Source organism: Pleuronectes platessa, chromosome 4 (genome assembly GCF_947347685.1).
Source record: "Pleuronectes platessa chromosome 4, fPlePla1.1, whole genome shotgun sequence".
NCBI lineage: Eukaryota > Metazoa > Chordata > Actinopteri > Pleuronectiformes > Pleuronectidae > Pleuronectes > Pleuronectes platessa.
The window spans coordinates 4,953,660-4,967,144 of record NC_070629.1 but is presented as its reverse complement, the minus strand read 5'-3'; the positions used below and the strand labels follow the sequence as shown (position 1 = coordinate 4,967,144).

General features: G+C 40.4%; 1 protein-coding gene and 21 non-coding genes across 23 annotated transcripts in view; all 22 read left to right on the top strand.

Annotated features, from left to right (window-relative positions):
- Positions 1 to 13,485, top strand: part of pnpla7b (patatin-like phospholipase domain containing 7b) — a 120,327-nt gene that overhangs the window by 65,625 nt on the left and 41,217 nt on the right. The gene's annotated exons all lie outside the window — the stretch shown is intronic.
- trnak-uuu (transfer RNA lysine (anticodon UUU)) lies at positions 474 to 546 on the top strand. The gene has a single exon. It is a non-coding gene; the product is annotated as a tRNA-Lys (tRNA).
- On the top strand, positions 1,099 to 1,171 carry trnak-uuu (transfer RNA lysine (anticodon UUU)). The gene has a single exon. It is a non-coding gene; the product is annotated as a tRNA-Lys (tRNA).
- trnak-uuu (transfer RNA lysine (anticodon UUU)) lies at positions 1,736 to 1,808 on the top strand. The gene has a single exon. It is a non-coding gene; the product is annotated as a tRNA-Lys (tRNA).
- On the top strand, positions 2,373 to 2,445 carry trnak-uuu (transfer RNA lysine (anticodon UUU)). Its single transcript has one exon. It is a non-coding gene; the product is annotated as a tRNA-Lys (tRNA).
- Positions 2,998 to 3,070, top strand: trnak-uuu (transfer RNA lysine (anticodon UUU)). Its single transcript has one exon. It is a non-coding gene; the product is annotated as a tRNA-Lys (tRNA).
- trnak-uuu (transfer RNA lysine (anticodon UUU)) lies at positions 3,634 to 3,706 on the top strand. Its single transcript has one exon. It is a non-coding gene; the product is annotated as a tRNA-Lys (tRNA).
- trnak-uuu (transfer RNA lysine (anticodon UUU)) lies at positions 4,259 to 4,331 on the top strand. Its single transcript has one exon. It is a non-coding gene; the product is annotated as a tRNA-Lys (tRNA).
- On the top strand, positions 4,895 to 4,967 carry trnak-uuu (transfer RNA lysine (anticodon UUU)). Its single transcript has one exon. It is a non-coding gene; the product is annotated as a tRNA-Lys (tRNA).
- On the top strand, positions 5,520 to 5,592 carry trnak-uuu (transfer RNA lysine (anticodon UUU)). The gene has a single exon. It is a non-coding gene; the product is annotated as a tRNA-Lys (tRNA).
- Positions 6,157 to 6,229, top strand: trnak-uuu (transfer RNA lysine (anticodon UUU)). Its single transcript has one exon. It is a non-coding gene; the product is annotated as a tRNA-Lys (tRNA).
- On the top strand, positions 6,792 to 6,864 carry trnak-uuu (transfer RNA lysine (anticodon UUU)). Its single transcript has one exon. It is a non-coding gene; the product is annotated as a tRNA-Lys (tRNA).
- Positions 7,416 to 7,488, top strand: trnak-uuu (transfer RNA lysine (anticodon UUU)). Its single transcript has one exon. It is a non-coding gene; the product is annotated as a tRNA-Lys (tRNA).
- On the top strand, positions 8,052 to 8,124 carry trnak-uuu (transfer RNA lysine (anticodon UUU)). Its single transcript has one exon. It is a non-coding gene; the product is annotated as a tRNA-Lys (tRNA).
- trnak-uuu (transfer RNA lysine (anticodon UUU)) lies at positions 8,677 to 8,749 on the top strand. Its single transcript has one exon. It is a non-coding gene; the product is annotated as a tRNA-Lys (tRNA).
- On the top strand, positions 9,313 to 9,385 carry trnak-uuu (transfer RNA lysine (anticodon UUU)). Its single transcript has one exon. It is a non-coding gene; the product is annotated as a tRNA-Lys (tRNA).
- trnak-uuu (transfer RNA lysine (anticodon UUU)) lies at positions 9,938 to 10,010 on the top strand. Its single transcript has one exon. It is a non-coding gene; the product is annotated as a tRNA-Lys (tRNA).
- trnak-uuu (transfer RNA lysine (anticodon UUU)) lies at positions 10,575 to 10,647 on the top strand. The gene has a single exon. It is a non-coding gene; the product is annotated as a tRNA-Lys (tRNA).
- trnak-uuu (transfer RNA lysine (anticodon UUU)) lies at positions 11,340 to 11,412 on the top strand. Its single transcript has one exon. It is a non-coding gene; the product is annotated as a tRNA-Lys (tRNA).
- trnak-uuu (transfer RNA lysine (anticodon UUU)) lies at positions 11,965 to 12,037 on the top strand. The gene has a single exon. It is a non-coding gene; the product is annotated as a tRNA-Lys (tRNA).
- trnak-uuu (transfer RNA lysine (anticodon UUU)) lies at positions 12,590 to 12,662 on the top strand. Its single transcript has one exon. It is a non-coding gene; the product is annotated as a tRNA-Lys (tRNA).
- trnak-uuu (transfer RNA lysine (anticodon UUU)) lies at positions 13,226 to 13,298 on the top strand. The gene has a single exon. It is a non-coding gene; the product is annotated as a tRNA-Lys (tRNA).

The window sequence follows — 13,485 nt, the reverse complement described above, 5'->3', positions numbered from 1 at the left end:
GCTTATATACCCTCAAAGTTATCCAAGATGGAGTTTTATAGGTGAGGTGAGGCATTTTTTACGCTGGATCTGTGTCTTCTGAAGAGTGTATGTCATCACAGGAATCCTTGAATCAAGTCAATAAGTCTGTATATATACCCTCACAGTTACCCAAGATGTAGGTTTATAGGTTAGTTGAGGCATTTTTCACGCTGGATCTGTGTCCTTTGAAGAGTGTATGTCATCACAGGAATCCTTGAATGTAGTCAATAATCCTGCCAGTATAGAGTTTTCCTTTGATTTAGACTCAACTTGGGCTGTGGGCCTGTTATACCACAAGTACCCAGAAGTACTTGTTTTTCTTTGCCGTACATGCCTTTCGTCTGCCCAACTGTATGAAGAGGTAGTTTTCTGTTGTTTGATGTCGCGCTTGTGTAAATAAATGAAATTTCGACTTTTGTTCAATCTTTCATCGAAAGGGTGTAGCTCTCGAAGCCTGGATAGCTCAGACGGTAGAGCATCAGACTTTTAATCTGAGGGTCCAGGGTTCAAGTCCCTGTTCAGGCGATATATTCCTCTTATCGGACTTACATGGACAATACTATTAGGTAGGGTAATAAAAAAACAAGTCCTGTACCACTGTCATGTCTTTGGATGCATATGTACCCTCAATGTTATCCAAGATGTGAGTTAAGGCATTTTTCACGCTGGAATTATGTCATCTTAAGAGAGTATATGTCATCACAGGAAACCTTGAATCAAGCCAATCAGTATGTATATATACCCTCACAGTTACCCAAGATGGAGGTTTATAGGTGAGTTGAGGCATTTTTCACGCTGGATCTGTGTCCTTTGAAGAGTGTATGTCATCACAGGAATCATTGAATCAAGTCAATAATCCTGCCAGTATAGAGTTTTCCTTTGATTTAGACTCAACTTGGGCTGTGGGCCTGTTATAACACAAGTACCCAGAAGTACTTGTTTTTCTTTGCCGTACATGCCTTTCGTCTGCCCAACTGTATGAAGAGGTAGTTTTCTGTTGTTAGATGTCGCGCTTGTGTAAATAAATGAAATTTTGACTTTTGTTCAATCTTTCATCGAAAGGGTGTAGCTCTCGAAGCCTGGATAGCTCAGACGGTAGAGCATCAGACTTTTAATCTGAGGGTCCAGGGTTCAAGTCCCTGTTCAGGCGATATATTCCTCTTATCGGACTTACATGGACAATACTATTAGGCAGGGTAATAAAAAAACAAGTCCTGTACCACTGTCATGTCTTTGGATGCATATGTACCCTCAATGTTATCCAAGATGGAAGTTAATAGGTGAGTTAAGGCATTTTTCACGCTGGAATTGTGTCCTCTTAAGAGAGTATATGTCATCACAGGAATCCTTGAATCAAGTCAATAAGTCTGTATATATACCCTCACAGTTACCCAAGATGGAGGTTCATAGGTGAGTTGAGGCATTTTTCACGCTGGATCTGTGTCCTTTGAAGAGTGTATGTCATCACAGGAATCATTGAATCAAGTCAATAATCCTGCCAGTATAGAGTTTTCCTTTGATTTAGACTCAACTTGGGCTGTGGGCCTGTTATACCACAAGTACCCAGAAGTACTTGTTTTTCTTTGCCGTACATGCCTTTCGTCTGCCCAACTGTATGAAGAGGTAGTTTTCTTTTGTTAGATGTCGCGCTTGTGTAAATAAATGAAATTTTGACTTTTGTTCAATCTTTCATCGAAAGGGTGTAGCTCTCGAAGCCTAGATAGCTCAGACGGTAGAGCATCAGACTTTTAATCTGAGGGTCCAGGGTTCAAGTCCCTGTTCAGGCGATATATTCCTCTTATCGGACTTACATGGACAATACTATTAGGCAGGGTAATAAAAAAACAAGTCCTGTACCACTGTCATGTCTTTGGATGCATATGTACCCTCAATGTTATCCAAGATGGAAGTTAATAGGTGAGTTAAGGCATTTTTCACGCTGGAATTGTGTCCTCTTAAGAGAGTATATGTCATCACAGGAATCCTTGAATCAAGTCAATAAGTCTGTATATATACCCTCACAGTTACCCAAGATGGAGGTTCATAGGTGAGTTGAGGCATTTTTCACGCTGGATCTGTGTCCTTTGAAGAGTGTATGTCATCACAGGAATCATTGAATCAAGTCAATAATCCTGCCAGTATAGAGTTTTCCTTTGATTTAGACTCAACTTGGGCTGTGGGCCTGTTATACCACAAGTACCCAGAAGTACTTGTTTTTCTTTGCCGTACATGCCTTTCGTCTGCCCAACTGTATGAAGAGGTAGTTTTCTTTTGTTAGATGTCGCGCTTGTGTAAATAAATGAAATTTTGACTTTTGTTCAATCTTTCATCGAAAGGGTGTAGCTCTCGAAGCCTAGATAGCTCAGACGGTAGAGCATCAGACTTTTAATCTGAGGGTCCAGGGTTCAAGTCCCTGTTCAGGCGATATATTCCTCTTATCGGACTTACATTGACAATACTATTATGTAGGGTAATAAAAAAACAACTCCTGTACCACTGTCATGTCTTTGGATGCATATGTACCCTCAATGTTATCCAAGATGTGAGTTAAGGCATTTTTCACGCTGGAATTTTGTCATCTTAAGAGAGTATATGTCATCACAGGAAACCTTGAATCAAGCCAATCAGTATGTATATATACCCTCACAGTTACCCAAGATGGAGGTTTATAGGTGAGTTGAGGCATTTTTCACGCTGGATCTGTGTCCTTTGAAGAGTGTATGTCATCACAGGAATCATTGAATCAAGTCAATAATCCTGCCAGTATAGAGTTTTCCTTTGATTTAGACTCAACTTGGGCTGTGGGCCTGTTATACCACAAGTACCCAGAAGTACTTGTTTTTCTTTGCCGTACATGCCTTTCGTCTGCCCAACTGTATGAAGAGGTAGTTTTCTGTTGTTTGATGTCGCGCTTGTGTAAATAAATGAAATTTCGACTTTTGTTCAATCTTTCATCGAAAGGGTGTAGCTCTCGAAGCCTGGATAGCTCAGACGGTAGAGCATCAGACTTTTAATCTGAGGATCCAGGGTTCAAGTCCCTGTTCAGGCGATATATTCCTCTTATCGGACTTACATTGACAATACTATTATGTAGGGTAATAAAAAAACAAGTCCTGTACCACTGTCATGTCTTTGGATGCATATGTACCCTCAATGTTATCCAAGATGGAAGTTAATAGGTGAGTTAAGGCATTTTTCATGCTGGAATTGTGTCCTCTTAAGAGAGTATATGTCATCACAGGAATCATGGATCAAGTCAATAAGTCTGTATATATACCCTCACAGTTACCCAAGATGGAGGTTTATAGGTGAGTTGAGGCATTTTTCACGCTGGATCTGTGTCCTTTGAAGAGTGTATGTCATCACAGGAATCATTGAATCAAGTCAATAATCCTGCCAGTATAGAGTTTTCCTTTGATTTAGACTCAACTTGGGCTGTGGGCCTGTTATACCACAAGTACCCAGAAGTACTTGTTTTTCTTTGCCGTACATGCCTTTCGTCTGCCCAACTGTATGAAGAGGTAGTTTTCTTTTGTTAGATGTCGCGCTTGTGTAAATAAATTAAATTTTGACTTTTGTTCAATCTTTCATCGAAAGGGTGTAGCTCTCGAAGCATGGATAGCTCAGACGGTAGAGCATCAGACTTTTAATCTGAGGGTCCAGGGTTCAAGTCCCTGTTCAGGCGATATATTCCTCTTATCGGACTTACATGGACAATACTATTAGGTAGGGTAATAAAAAAACAAGTCCTGTACCACTGTCATGTCTTTGGATGCATATGTACCCTCAATGTTATCCAAGATGTGAGTTAAGGCATTTTTCACGCTGGAATTTTGTCATCTTAAGAGAGTATATGTCATCACAGGAAACCTTGAATCAAGCCAATCAGTATGTATATATACCCTCACAGTTACCCAAGATGGAGGTTTATAGGTGAGTTGAGGCATTTTTCACGCTGGATCTGTGTCCTTTGAAGAGTGTATGTCATCACAGGAATCATTGAATCAAGTCAATAATCCTGCCAGTATAGAGTTTTCCTTTGATTTAGACTCAACTTGGGCTGTGGGCCTGTTATACCACAAGTACCCAGAAGTACTTGTTTTTCTTTGCCGTACATGCCTTTCGTCTGCCCAACTGTATGAAGAGGTAGTTTTCTGTTGTTTGATGTCGCGCTTGTGTAAATAAATGAAATTTCGACTTTTGTTCAATCTTTCATCGAAAGGGTGTAGCTCTCGAAGCCTGGATAGCTCAGACGGTAGAGCATCAGACTTTTAATCTGAGGGTCCAGGGTTCAAGTCCCTGTTCAGGCGATATATTCCTCTTATCGGACTTACATTGACAATACTATTATGTAGGGTAATAAAAAAACAAGTCCTGTACCACTGTCATGTCTTTGGATGCATATGTACCCTCAATGTTATCCAAGATGGAAGTTAATAGGTGAGTTAAGGCATTTTTCACGCTGGAATTGTGTCCTCTTAAGAGAGTATATGTCATCACAGGAATCATGGATCAAGTCAATAAGTCTGTATATATACCCCCACAGTTACCCAAGATGGAGGTTTATAGGTGAGTTGAGGCATTTTTCACGCTGGATCTGTGTCCTTTGAAGAGTGTATGCCATCACAGGAATCATTGAATCAAGTCAATAATCCTGCCAGTATAGAGTTTTCCTTTGATTTAGACTCAACTTGGGCTGTGGGCCTGTTATACCACAAGTACCCAGAAGTACTTGTTTTTCTTTGCCGTACATGCCTTTCGTCTGCCCAACTGTATGAAGAGGTAGTTTTCTGTTGTTTGATGTCGCGCTTGTGTAAATAAATGAAATTTCGACTTTTGTTCAATCTTTCATCGAAAGGGTGTAGCTCTCGAAGCCTGGATAGCTCAGACGGTAGAGCATCAGACTTTTAATCTGAGGGTCCAGGGTTCAAGTCCCTGTTCAGGCGATATATTCCTCTTATCGGACTTACATGGACAATACTATTAGGTAGGGTAATAAAAAAACAAGTCCTGTACCACTGTCATGTCTTTGGATGCATATGTACCCTCAATGTTATCCAAGATGTGAGTTAAGGCATTTTTCACGCTGGAATTATGTCATCTTAAGAGAGTATATGTCATCACAGGAAACCTTGAATCAAGCCAATCAGTATGTATATATACCCTCACAGTTACCCAAGATGGAGGTTTATAGGTGAGTTGAGGCATTTTTCACGCTGGATCTGTGTCCTTTGAAGAGTGTATGTCATCACAGGAATCATTGAATCAAGTCAATAATCCTGCCAGTATAGAGTTTTCCTTTGATTTAGACTCAACTTGGGCTGTGGGCCTGTTATAACACAAGTACCCAGAAGTACTTGTTTTTCTTTGCCGTACATGCCTTTCGTCTGCCCAACTGTATGAAGAGGTAGTTTTCTGTTGTTAGATGTCGCGCTTGTGTAAATAAATGAAATTTTGACTTTTGTTCAATCTTTCATCGAAAGGGTGTAGCTCTCGAAGCCTGGATAGCTCAGACGGTAGAGCATCAGACTTTTAATCTGAGGGTCCAGGGTTCAAGTCCCTGTTCAGGCGATATATTCCTCTTATCGGACTTACATGGACAATACTATTAGGCAGGGTAATAAAAAAACAAGTCCTGTACCACTGTCATGTCTTTGGATGCATATGTACCCTCAATGTTATCCAAGATGGAAGTTAATAGGTGAGTTAAGGCATTTTTCACGCTGGAATTGTGTCCTCTTAAGAGAGTATATGTCATCACAGGAATCCTTGAATCAAGTCAATAAGTCTGTATATATACCCTCACAGTTACCCAAGATGGAGGTTCATAGGTGAGTTGAGGCATTTTTCACGCTGGATCTGTGTCCTTTGAAGAGTGTATGTCATCACAGGAATCATTGAATCAAGTCAATAATCCTGCCAGTATAGAGTTTTCCTTTGATTTAGACTCAACTTGGGCTGTGGGCCTGTTATACCACAAGTACCCAGAAGTACTTGTTTTTCTTTGCCGTACATGCCTTTCGTCTGCCCAACTGTATGAAGAGGTAGTTTTCTGTTGTTAGATGTCGCGCTTGTGTAAATAAATGAAATTTTGACTTTTGTTCAATCTTTCATCGAAAGGGTGTAGCTCTCGAAGCCTGTATAGCTCAGACGGTAGATCATCAGACTTTTAATCTGAGGGTCCAGGGTTCAAGTCCCTGTTCAGGCGATATATTCCACTTATTGGACTTACATGGAAACTACTATTAGGTAGTGTTATAACAAAACAAGTCCTGTACCACTGTCATGTCTTTGGATGCTTATATACCCTCAAAGTTATCCAAGATGGAGTTTTATAGGTGAGGTGAGGCATTTTTTACGCTGGATCTGTGTCTTCTGAAGAGTGTATGTCATCACAGGAATCCTTGAATCAAGTCAATAAGTCTGTATATATACCCTCACAGTTACCCAAGATGTAGGTTTATAGGTTAGTTGAGGCATTTTTCACGCTGGATCTGTGTCCTTTGAAGAGTGTATGTCATCACAGGAATCCTTGAATGTAGTCAATAATCCTGCCAGTATAGAGTTTTCCTTTGATTTAGACTCAACTTGGGCTGTGGGCCTGTTATACCACAAGTACCCAGAAGTACTTGTTTTTCTTTGCCGTACATGCCTTTCTTCTGCCCAACTGTATGAAGAGGTAGTTTTCTTTTGTTAGATGTCGCGCTTGTGTAAATAAATGAAATTTTGACTTTTGTTCAATCTTTCATCGAAAGGGTGTAGCTCTCGAAGCCTGGATAGCTCAGACGGTAGAGCATCAGACTTTTAATCTGAGGGTCCAGGGTTCAAGTCCCTGTTCAGGCGATATATTCCTCTTATCGGACTTACATGGACAATACTATTAGGTAGGGTAATAAAAAAACAAGTCCTGTACCACTGTCATGTCTTTGGATGCATATGTACCCTCAATGTTATCCAAGATGTGAGTTAAGGCATTTTTCACGCTGGAATTTTGTCATCTTAAGAGAGTATATGTCATCACAGGAAACCTTGAATCAAGCCAATCAGTATGTATATATACCCTCACAGTTACCCAAGATGGAGGTTTATAGGTGAGTTGAGGCATTTTTCACGCTGGATCTGTGTCCTTTGAAGAGTGTATGTCATCACAGGAATCATTGAATCAAGTCAATAATCCTGCCAGTATAGAGTTTTCATTGATTTAGACTCAACTTGGGCTGTGGGCCTGTTATACCACAAGTACCCAGAAGTACTTGTTTTTCTTTGCCGTACATGCCTTTCGTCTGCCCAACTGTATGAAGAGGTAGTTTTCTGTTGTTTGATGTCGCGCTTGTGTAAATAAATGAAATTTCGACTTTTGTTCAATCTTTCATCGAAAGGGTGTAGCTCTCGAAGCCTGGATAGCTCAGACGGTAGAGCATCAGACTTTTAATCTGAGGGTCCAGGGTTCAAGTCCCTGTTCAGGCGATATATTCCTCTTATCGGACTTACATTGACAATACTATTATGTAGGGTAATAAAAAAACAAGTCCTGTACCACTGTCATGTCTTTGGATGCATATGTACCCTCAATGTTATCCAAGATGGAAGTTAATAGGTGAGTTAAGGCATTTTTCATGCTGGAATTGTGTCCTCTTAAGAGAGTATATGTCATCACAGGAATCATGGATCAAGTCAATAAGTCTGTATATATACCCTCACAGTTACCCAAGATGGAGGTTTATAGGTGAGTTGAGGCATTTTTCACGCTGGATCTGTGTCCTTTGAAGAGTGTATGTCATCACAGGAATCATTGAATCAAGTCAATAATCCTGCCAGTATAGAGTTTTCCTTTGATTTAGACTCAACTTGGGCTGTGGGCCTGTTATACCACAAGTACCCAGAAGTACTTGTTTTTCTTTGCCGTACATGCCTTTCGTCTGCCCAACTGTATGAAGAGGTAGTTTTCTTTTGTTAGATGTCGCGCTTGTGTAAATAAATTAAATTTTGACTTTTGTTCAATCTTTAATCGAAAGGGTGTAGCTCTCGAAGCATGGATAGCTCAGACGGTAGAGCATCAGACTTTTAATCTGAGGGTCCAGGGTTCAAGTCCCTGTTCAGGCGATATATTCCTCTTATCGGACTTACATGGACAATACTATTAGGTAGGGTAATAAAAAAACAAGTCCTGTACCACTGTCATGTCTTTGGATGCATATGTACCCTCAATGTTATCCAAGATGTGAGTTAAGGCATTTTTCACGCTGGAATTTTGTCATCTTAAGAGAGTATATGTCATCACAGGAAACCTTGAATCAAGCCAATCAGTATGTATATATACCCTCACAGTTACCCAAGATGGAGGTTTATAGGTGAGTTGAGGCATTTTTCACGCTGGATCTGTGTCCTTTGAAGAGTGTATGTCATCACAGGAATCATTGAATCAAGTCAATAATCCTGCCAGTATAGAGTTTTCCTTTGATTTAGACTCAACTTGGGCTGTGGGCCTGTTATACCACAAGTACCCAGAAGTACTTGTTTTTCTTTGCCGTACATGCCTTTCGTCTGCCCAACTGTATGAAGAGGTAGTTTTCTGTTGTTTGATGTCGCGCTTGTGTAAATAAATGAAATTTCGACTTTTGTTCAATCTTTCATCGAAAGGGTGTAGCTCTCGAAGCCTGGATAGCTCAGACGGTAGAGCATCAGACTTTTAATCTGAGGGTCCAGGGTTCAAGTCCCTGTTCAGGCGATATATTCCTCTTATCGGACTTACATTGACAATACTATTATGTAGGGTAATAAAAAAACAAGTCCTGTACCACTGTCATGTCTTTGGATGCATATGTACCCTCAATGTTATCCAAGATGGAAGTTAATAGGTGAGTTAAGGCATTTTTCACGCTGGAATTGTGTCCTCTTAAGAGAGTATATGTCATCACAGGAATCATGGATCAAGTCAATAAGTCTGTATATATACCCCCACAGTTACCCAAGATGGAGGTTTATAGGTGAGTTGAGGCATTTTTCACGCTGGATCTGTGTCCTTTGAAGAGTGTATGCCATCACAGGAATCATTGAATCAAGTCAATAATCCTGCCAGTATAGAGTTTTCCTTTGATTTAGACTCAACTTGGGCTGTGGGCCTGTTATACCACAAGTACCCAGAAGTACTTGTTTTTCTTTGCCGTACATGCCTTTCGTCTGCCCAACTGTATGAAGAGGTAGTTTTCTGTTGTTTGATGTCGCGCTTGTGTAAATAAATGAAATTTCGACTTTTGTTCAATCTTTCATCGAAAGGGTGTAGCTCTCGAAGCCTGGATAGCTCAGACGGTAGAGCATCAGACTTTTAATCTGAGGGTCCAGGGTTCAAGTCCCTGTTCAGGCGATATATTCCTCTTATCGGACTTACATGGACAATACTATTAGGTAGGGTAATAAAAAAACAAGTCCTGTACCACTGTCATGTCTTTGGATGCATATGTACCCTCAATGTTATCCAAGATGTGAGTTAAGGCATTTTTCACGCTGGAATTATGTCATCTTAAGAGAGTATATGTCATCACAACGAACCTTGAATCAAGCCAATCAGTATGTATATATACCCTCACAGTTACCCAAGATGGAGGTTTATAGGTGAGTTGAGGCATTTTTCACGCTGGATCTGTGTCCTTTGAAGAGTGTATGTCATCACAGGAATCATTGAATCAAGTCAATAATCCTGCCAGTATAGAGTTTTCCTTTGATTTAGACTCAACTTGGGCTGTGGGCCTGTTATAACACAAGTACCCAGAAGTACTTGTTTTTCTTTGCCGTACATGCCTTTCGTCTGCCCAACTGTATGAAGAGGTAGTTTTCTGTTGTTAGATGTCGCGCTTGTGTAAATAAATGAAATTTTGACTTTTGTTCAATCTTTCATCGAAAGGGTGTAGCTCTCGAAGCCTGGATAGCTCAGACGGTAGAGCATCAGACTTTTAATCTGAGGGTCCAGGGTTCAAGTCCCTGTTCAGGCGATATATTCCTCTTATCGGACTTACATGGACAATACTATTAGGCAGGGTAATAAAAAAACAAGTCCTGTACCACTGTCATGTCTTTGGATGCATATGTACCCTCAATGTTATCCAAGATGGAAGTTAATAGGTGAGTTAAGGCATTTTTCACGCTGGAATTGTGTCCTCTTAAGAGAGTATATGTCATCACAGGAATTCTTGAATCAAGTCAATAAGTCTGTATATATACCCTCACAGTTACCCAAGATGGAGGTTCATAGGTGAGTTGAGGCATTTTTCACGCTGGATCTGTGTCCTTTGAAGAGTGTATGTCATCACAGGAATCATTGAATCAAGTCAATAATCCTGCCAGTATAGAGTTTTCCTTTGATTTAGACTCAACTTGGGCTGTGGGCCTGTTATACCACAAGTACCCAGAAGTACTTGTTTTTCTTTGCCGTACATGCCTTTCGTCTGCCCAACTGTATGAAGAGGTAGTTTTCTGTTGTTTGATGTCGCGCTTGTGTAAATAAATGAAATTTCGACTTTTGTTCAATCTTTCATCGAAAGGGTGTAGCTCTCGAAGCCTGGATAGCTCAGACGGTAGAGCATCAGACTTTTAATCTGAGGGTCCAGGGTTCAAGTCCCTGTTCAGGCGATATATTCCTCTTATCGGACTTACCTGGACAATACTATTAGGCAGGGTAATAAAAAAACAAGTCCTGTACCACTGTCATGTCTTTGGATGCATATGTACCCTCAATGTTATCCAAGATGGAAGTTAATAGGTGAGTTAAGGCATTTTTCACGCTGGAATTGTGTCCTCTTAAGAGAGTATATGTCATCACAGGAATCCTTGAATCAAGTCAATAAGTCTGTATATATACCCTCACAGTTACCCAAGATGGAGTTTTATAGGTGAGGTAAGGCATTTTTTACGCTGGATCTGTGTCTTCTGAAGAGTGTATGTCATCACAGGAATCCTTGAATCAAGTCAATAAGTCTGTATATATACCCTCACAGTTACCCAAGATGTAGGTTTATAGGTGAGTTGAGGCATTTTTCACGCTGGATCTGTGTCCTTTGAAGAGTGTATGTCATCACAGGAATCCTTGAATGTAGTCAATATTCCTGCCAGTATAGAGTTTTCCTTTGATTTAGACTCAACTTGGGCTGTGGGTCTTCTATACCAAAAGTACCCAGAAGTACTTGATTTTCTTTGCCGTACATGCCTTTCGTCTGCCCAACTGTATGAAGAGGTTGTTTTCTTTTGTTAGATGTCGCGCTTGTGTAAATAAATGAAATTTTGACTTTTGTTCAACCTTTCATCGAAAGGGTGTAGCTCTCGAAGCCTGGATAGCTCAGACGGTAGAGCATCAGACTTTTAATCTGAGGGTCCAGGGTTCAAGTCCCTGTTCAGGCGATATATTCCTCTTATCGGACTTACATGGACAATACTATTAGGTAGGGTAATAAAAAAACAAGTCCTGTACCACTGTCATGTCTTTGGATGCATATGTACCCTCAATGTTATCCAAGATGTGAGTTAAGGCATTTTTCACGCTGGAATTTTGTCATCTTAAGAGAGTATATGTCATCACAGGAAACCTTGAATCAAACCAATCAGTATGTATATATACCCTCACAGTTACCCAAGATGGAGGTTTATAGGTGAGTTGAGGCATTTTTCACGCTGGATCTGTGTCCTTTGAAGAGTGTATGTCATCACAGGAATCATTGAATCAAGTCAATAATCCTGCCAGTATAGAGTTTTCCTTTGATTTAGACTCAACTTGGGCTGTGGGCCTGTTATACCACAAGTACCCAGAAGTACTTGTTTTTCTTTGCCGTACATGCCTTTCGTCTGCCCAACTGTATGAAGAGGTAGTTTTCTTTTGTTAGATGTCGCGCTTGTGTAAATAAATTAAATTTTGACTTTTGTTCAATCTTTAATCGAAAGGGTGTAGCTCTCGAAGCATGGATAGCTCAGACGGTAGAGCATCAGACTTTTAATCTGAGGGTCCAGGGTTCAAGTCCCTGTTCAGGCGATATATTCCTCTTATCGGACTTACATGGACAATACTATTAGGTAGGGTAATAAAAAAACAAGTCCTGTACCACTGTCATGTCTTTGGATGCATATGTACCCTCAATGTTATCCAAGATGTGAGTTAAGGCATTTTTCACGCTGGAATTTTGTCATCTTAAGAGAGTATATGTCATCACAGGAAACCTTGAATCAAGCCAATCAGTATGTATATATACCCTCACAGTTACCCAAGATGGAGGTTTATAGGTGAGTTGAGGCATTTTTCACGCTGGATCTGTGTCCTTTGAAGAGTGTATGTCATCACAGGAATCATTGAATCAAGTCAATAATCCTGCCAGTATAGAGTTTTCCTTTGATTTAGACTCAACTTGGGCTGTGGGCCTGTTATACCACAAGTACCCAGAAGTACTTGTTTTTCTTTGCCGTACATGCCTTTCGTCTGCCCAACTGTATGAAGAGGTAGTTTTCTGTTGTTTGATGTCGCGCTTGTGTAAATAAATGAAATTTCGACTTTTGTTCAATCTTTCATCGAAAGGGTGTAGCTCTCGAAGCCTGGATAGCTCAGACGGTAGAGCATCAGACTTTTAATCTGAGGGTCCAGGGTTCAAGTCCCTGTTCAGGCGATATATTCCTCTTATCGGACTTACATTGACAATACTATTATGTAGGGTAATAAAAAAACAAGTCCTGTACCACTGTCATGTCTTTGGATGCATATGTACCCTCAATGTTATCCAAGATGGAAGTTAATAGGTGAGTTAAGGCATTTTTCACGCTGGAATTGTGTCCTCTTAAGAGAGTATATGTCATCACAGGAATCATGGATCAAGTCAATAAGTCTGTATATATACCCCCACAGTTACCCAAGATGGAGGTTTATAGGTGAGTTGAGGCATTTTTCACGCTGGATCTGTGTCCTTTGAAGAGTGTATGCCATCACAGGAATCATTGAATCAAGTCAATAATCCTGCCAGTATAGAGTTTTCCTTTGATTTAGACTCAACTTGGGCTGTGGGCCTGTTATACCACAAGTACCCAGAAGTACTTGTTTTTCTTTGCCGTACATGCCTTTCGTCTGCCCAACTGTATGAAGAGGTAGTTTTCTGTTGTTTGATGTCGCGCTTGTGTAAATAAATGAAATTTCGACTTTTGTTCAATCTTTCATCGAAAGGGTGTAGCTCTCGAAGCCTGGATAGCTCAGACGGTAGAGCATCAGACTTTTAATCTGAGGGTCCAGGGTTCAAGTCCCTGTTCAGGCGATATATTCCTCTTATCGGACTTACATGGACAATACTATTAGGTAGGGTAATAAAAAAACAAGTCCTGTACCACTGTCATGTCTTTGGATGCATATGTACCCTCAATGTTATCCAAGATGTGAGTTAAGGCATTTTTCACGCTGGAATTATGTCATCTTAAGAGAGTATATGTCATCACAACGAACCT